This window comes from Lagenorhynchus albirostris, chromosome 1 (assembly GCF_949774975.1).
Source record: "Lagenorhynchus albirostris chromosome 1, mLagAlb1.1, whole genome shotgun sequence".
Taxonomy (NCBI): Eukaryota; Metazoa; Chordata; class Mammalia; order Artiodactyla; family Delphinidae; genus Lagenorhynchus; species Lagenorhynchus albirostris.
The window spans coordinates 189714408-189720750 of NC_083095.1; positions in this window are offsets into that span (position 1 = coordinate 189714408).

Consider the following 6343-nt stretch of genomic DNA (forward strand, 5'->3'; position numbering starts at 1 on the left):
TCAGCAGCTGTAACCCATTCTCATTAGAACCTCAGCAGAGTGGTCAAAAGCCTGGGCTTTGGTGTCAAACAGACTTGGATTTAACTCCAGATCTGCCCATTGCCGGTGACCTTGTGCAAGTTGCTTCACCGTTATGAGCCTCAGTTTCCTCATCCGTAAAACGGGAATAATGATACCATTTACCGTGGGGATCGTTGCAAGGATCCTACCATGTATTACGAGTAAAGGAGTTAGCACAACCTACGACTCCATACGTGGGCATAGCTGTTGCTGCTACTGTTCATAAGGTGAGTGGTTTAGAAAGCAGGACGCTGCTGGCCACAGAGCGGATCAAGGGGTGAAGACAAGAATAAAGATCCTGGATGGGCGGGAGGTTAGCATGTGCAACTTCCGCCTTGTACGACAGCACCCTGTGAACATAGAGAACTTCGGTCGTTCAGCTACGTGATGCCCACCACTGTGGCTCACGTAACTTATGCTCTCACTGTTGTTCGCGTAATGTCATTTTAAGGGAGTTTTGTCCCCAGAGGCATCCTTCATTGATGTATGGAAGCCTGGAGAAGGGAAGGGGCTGGAGATTAAGTTTTGAGCCTGTTTACTTCAATCTCAAACTTCCAAAGGTCTGTGTGAAGTCTCTGAAGAAATGAGAATTCCCTCCCAACCCAGATTATTAAATAGTATAAATACTGCCCCTCAGAATACCTTAAGCAAGGTCATTTGCAAAGGCCTTTAAACTGGAAGGCCCATCCCCACCTCCTACTGTTGGCTCTGATCCAAAAGGCGCCCGGCACCCTCCCCGTGCTCCCAGGCTGCATCCTGAAATATTTGCCTCGGTCCATCTTGCTGGCCACTTCCCTTCCCCACCTGGTCCTGACTGGCCAGGTCACAGCCCTAGACCTGTTTCCTGCTCCTCTGACCTGTGGTGTGATACTGCTGCCGTCAGGCTGACCTCTGGCTTCCTTCCTTAGCTGCACTGCTCACTGGTCCCTTTGTCACAGTGCTTCATGGCTGCCCGGGCCCGGGGTCCAGCCTCTCCCTGGTACCAGTTCTCAAGCCAGAGTGCCTGCCGTCCAGGTCCACTCTGCTTCTGGGAGTGGACACTAGACCCACGTCACCTTTGTATGAAAGAATTTTGGAGCCACTTTAAAGAACTGGCTGACATTCAGACTTTAGAATTTGGTCAGCAATGAAACATCACTGTGGATCGTATAGCTGGAAAGGCCGTGTGTATATGAGAATTGACCCTCTAGGTGTGGGTGTTGTGAGCACCAGACCTCACCCATCTATAATTTTTACAAAAATTTTTGACGTATAGTTGATTTACAATGTGTTCATTTCTGCTGTACAGAAAAGTGATTCAGTTATACACATATATACATTCTTTTTTCATATTCTTTTCCATTATGGTTTATCACAGGATATTGAATATAGTTCCCTGTGCTCTACAGTAGGACCTTGTTGTTTATCCATTCTCTATATAATAGTTTGCCTCTGCTCATCCCAAACTCCTAATCCATCCCTCCCCCACCCCTCCCCCTTGGCAACCACAAGTCTGTTCTCTATGTCTGTGAGTCTGTTTCTGTTTCATAGATAAGTCCATTGTGTCATATTTTATTTATTTTTTTTTTTTTTTGCGGTATGCAGGCCTCTCACCGTCCCGGCCTCTCCCGTTGCGGAGCACAGGCTCCGGACGCGCAGGCTCAGCGGCCATGGCTCACGGGCCCAGCCGCTCCGCGGCATGTGGGATCTTCCCGGACCGGGGCACGAACCCGCATCCCCTGCATTGGCAGGCGGACTCTCAACCACTGTGCCACCAGGGAAGCCTGATTGTGTCATATTTTAGATTGCACGTAAAAGTGGTATCATACGGTATTTGTCTTTCTCTGACTTAACTCTGCTTAGTATGATAATCTCTAGGTCCATCCATGCAAATGGTATTATTTCATTCTTTTTTTATGGCTGAGTAGTATTCTATTATATATATATATATACCCCACACCTTCTTTATCCATTCATCTGTTGATGGACACTTAGGTTGCTTCCATGTCTTCACATGGCTATTGTGAATAGTGCTGCTGTGAATATTGGGGTGCATGTATCTTTTCGAATTATAGTTTTGTCCAGATATATGGCCAGGAGTAGGATTGCTGGGTCACATGGTAGTTCTATTTTTAGTTTTTTAAGGAACCTCCATACTGTTCTCCATAGTGGCTGTATCAATTTACATTCCCACCAACAGTGCAAGAGGGCTCCCTTTTCTCCATACCTTCTCCAGCATTTATTGTTTGTAGATTTTTTCGTGATGGCCATTCTGGCCAGTGTGAGGTGGAACCTCACTGTAGTTTTGATTCGCATTTCTCTGATAATTAGCAATGATGTCATTCATCTATAATTAAAGAACAGTAACACATGGTAGATCTTTGCATGTACAGCAGTCAATCCACTATTCAGGGAGAACTTTTAATTGGTTGCTTAGAAAAGGACAACTTAAAGATGATTTTAATGACTCCACATCAGGTGATGCAGTGCCCCAGCCATGCCTTATAGTGACTTTCCAGGCATACTGTCCACATACCAGAATATGCAATATTTTCTGAGATCATCCTCATTTACAGGTGGGGAAAGGGAAGCACAGAGGCTAAAGACATGCCCAAGGTCACAGCTTGTAAATGTCGGAGCTGGATTTGAACCTAGGTAATTGGGCTCCAGATTCCATGCTCTCAACCCTGACATTAGGCTACCTCTCAAAAGAAGAATTTCCTTCAAACATCTTGCAGTAGTAGTTATTTTTATTTGCTTGCTTTATACAATTCTTCAAGCTGGGGGTAAGTTTGTAGAACAAGTGGAGCTGCCTTCTTCAAGGTGGTTACTGGCTGTTTCCAAATGCTAAAATGAATGAAGCTTTAAGGAACCATAAATACCAGGAAGTGAGATTTTTAAATCCATTGATCCAGGCATGGGACCTGCAAGCCATGAAAGACTAAATGTTACCTCAGATGTTCAATAGTTCAGGGTTCTAAGTTCTTATCCATGTTTGGGCAACTAGATATAGAAAAACCTAGAATTATCTGCTCCTGGCTTACCAGAATGCTCAATTATTGAATTTATTTTTCTTTACCTGGTCTTTTCATAAAGTGGTCGCTCTCAGCAAAATTCTCCTAGAGCCCAGATTGGTTGGTTAGTTATGTATTTATTTATTTAAGAGCAACTTTTGGTGGCCACCTGAGTTCGTACAACTTTGACCCAGTCTCCCCCATCCAAGTAATCTTTAGTGTGAGGGACCACGAGGTGCTAGCACAGCTTGCATTTGGCCCTTTGGACCGTGTTTACTGAGTCAGGAAAGTGGCCATGGGTGCTTGATGGGTTCCTAAAAGCACTGGCTCTGAAGAAAAATCAATTCCCCCAAATTTCTGGTTGAATACAGCTTCACTATCGATCAAAATGTATTCTTTTCTATTAGGACAATTACTGAGAAAAATATTTTGTGTACCTTGTCTATATTGAGTGTTATATGCACAGGGGTTGCCATGGGCATTGCGTTTGTAAAGTCGTTCCATAATTTTAAGAGAGCACCCAGGTTAGAAGCGCTCAGCTAAATGGTATATAAAGTCAGTTGAATTCTAACGACATCTACTGAGCCCCTTTGGTGCAGGATGTGGCTGGGCTAGGTGAGATGAGTTACTCAAAACTGTGTAAGATAGAGTTTTCCAGATGACTACAATATAGGTGACTAGAACACAAAGCAAACTAAAGAGCTGCAACACCATGGAGCTCATAGAAATGATCTAACTCGAAAAGGCAACTACCTGGCAATACACTGCCACACCCCCTTCCTGTATCCAAGACAGACATTATCAATCAATCACACACTCTTTCCACTGAGCCCAGAAGCAGCCTTAAGGAAAATCATACCTACAATAAATCTCTCTCGTATTCACTTGCATTTCCTTCTTGAAAGGGACAGAAAGGAGTGGAATTATAGCTACCAAGCTGGGAACACTCATTGGGTTATGCATGCAAACACAAACATTAAACTGTCACGTGTTACAGCGGTAGAGAAGACTGAGTTTTTTTTTGGGGGGGGGTTGCTGTTTTTAAGTATCCAAGTTTTTATTATATTCACTTTAAACATTTTGGTGGCTTCATTTGCCCACTTTTGGTAATTTTAGTAAGAAATTATAGCGCCCCTCCAAACTCATTCCAATTTATTGGGGACACCTCTGTTGAGAACGGCTGCTCTGAAGGATTAAACTCCCAAGACTGTTCCAGACCAAGGTGAAAGAACAAGCTAATTAGGTCAAGTCACCTTAACACGTTGAGAAGTCACTAACCCCGTCCAAAGCAAACTTTCCCTTCCCTCCACATTCCTGACAGATGTGCATGGTCTTCCTACACTTCGATGCTTTCAACTCTTGGTCATCAAGTCAATTACAAGTCAGAGCCAGCACGTTGCGTTTATCCTTTGCAGACACCCCTCTGAAACGTGAGGGGGGCAGGCATGGCCGTGCTCCCTGGCACCTCTGTGCCTCGACCCCGTGCCAGCCTGGACAACATCTCAGAATCCTTCCCTACCCTCTTCAGGAGAAAATGCCCTCCACAAGGCAAGGAGCCCCTTCACGGAGGGTTCTTGAGGGCCGGTGTCTGCCTTGTCTCCAGCATCTAACAGAGCCTGGTGCACAGCAGTGCTTAGGAAAGACGTTTGAATGAATGAATGAATGAAGAATCAGTAACACTTGCCTTATATTGAGGTGCTCCTATGTTGGGTGCATATACATTTACAATTGTTACATCTTCTTCTTGGATTGGTCCCCTGATCGTTATGTAGTATCCTTCTTTGTCTCTTGTAACAGTCTTTATTTTAAAGTCTATTTTGTCTGATATGAGTATTGCTACTCCAGCTTTCTTTCGATTTCCATTTGCATGGAATAACTTTTTCCATCCCCTCACTTTCAGTCTGTGTGTGTCTCAGCCATAAAGAAGAATGAAATAATGCAACATGGATGGACCTAGAGATAATCATACTGAGTGAAGTAAGTCAGACAAAGACAGATATCATATAATATCGCTTATATGTGGAATCTTTAAAAAGATGATACAAATAAACTATACTTCAATTTAAAAAAAAAAATCAAGAAAAGTCCCCATCGTACATCTCTGGTCCCCTTCCAGAGCTTCTCTTCAGCCACAGGCGGCCTCACCTTGCTCTCCTTACTTGCCCTTCATAGCTCTGGGCCAGCATCTCCTGCTTCCGGGATCTCCCCGCACCCTCCCCCCCTCCAATATGTCCCCTTCCCAGGCAGAGCTACCGCTCTTTCCCCAGCCCAGCATCTTCACACCCATCACCTCCCCCTAAACGGTCCCTTCGGGATCCCCCCTTCCTTCAAAAACAGCCAGAAAATTGTGAATAACGAGGAACGTTTCCCTCTCACAAAAACACTGTTCCCATCACGCACATATCTGTCACATTCCTGCTCCCCAAAAGGAGTAAGCTCTTTAAAGGCAGGGACCTTGCCTTTCACCTATAGTGCTATGTGCTCCGCGTGAGTGTGTGTGCGTGCGGAAGGGGCACTATTAATGCCAAACTCTTCGGATGTTCTTTGATTCTCAGAACAAACCTTAGTCATGTTAATACTGTGTTTGAAAATGAACGTGTTGGCAGTTAGGGGAATTAAGTTCTTACCTTGTTTCCCAACAGAGAGAAGGCCTCTTAAGACAAGTGGGATTTCATGGACTTTGAGTAAAGAAACGTAAGTTTTCTTTTCTTAAGACCATAATCTAATGAGTATAAACACATTCATTTAGGCAGACTTTGTGACAGCTCTGTAATTCTTTCCAGTAACATTCAAAAAGAAAAAAGAAATTCCTATTTCACTAGCTCTTTTCTCTTACCTCTTTCTTTCTTTTTCTTTAATTTCTTTATTTCTTTATTTTTGGCTGCGTTGGGTCTTCGTTGCTACACGCGGGCTTCCTCTAGTTGTGACAAGCGGGGGCTACTCTTCGTTGCAGTGCGTGGGCTTCTCATTGCGGCGGCTTCTCTTGTGGAGCACGGGCTCTAGGCGCACGGGCATCAGTAGTTGTGGCCCACTCAGTAGTTGTGGCACGCCGGCTCAGTAGTTGTGGCTCGCGGGCTCAGTAGTTGTGACATACGGGCATGTGGGATCTTCCCAGACCAGGGCTCGAACCCGTGTCCCGTGCATTGGCAGGCGGATTCTTAACCCCTGCGCCACCAGGGAAATCCCTCTTCTACCTCTTTCAAATCTTCTCCGTCCCTGTTCCCTTCTCTTCCCTTCCCTCACCACCCCCGCCCACACACACACACACACACACACACACACACACACAC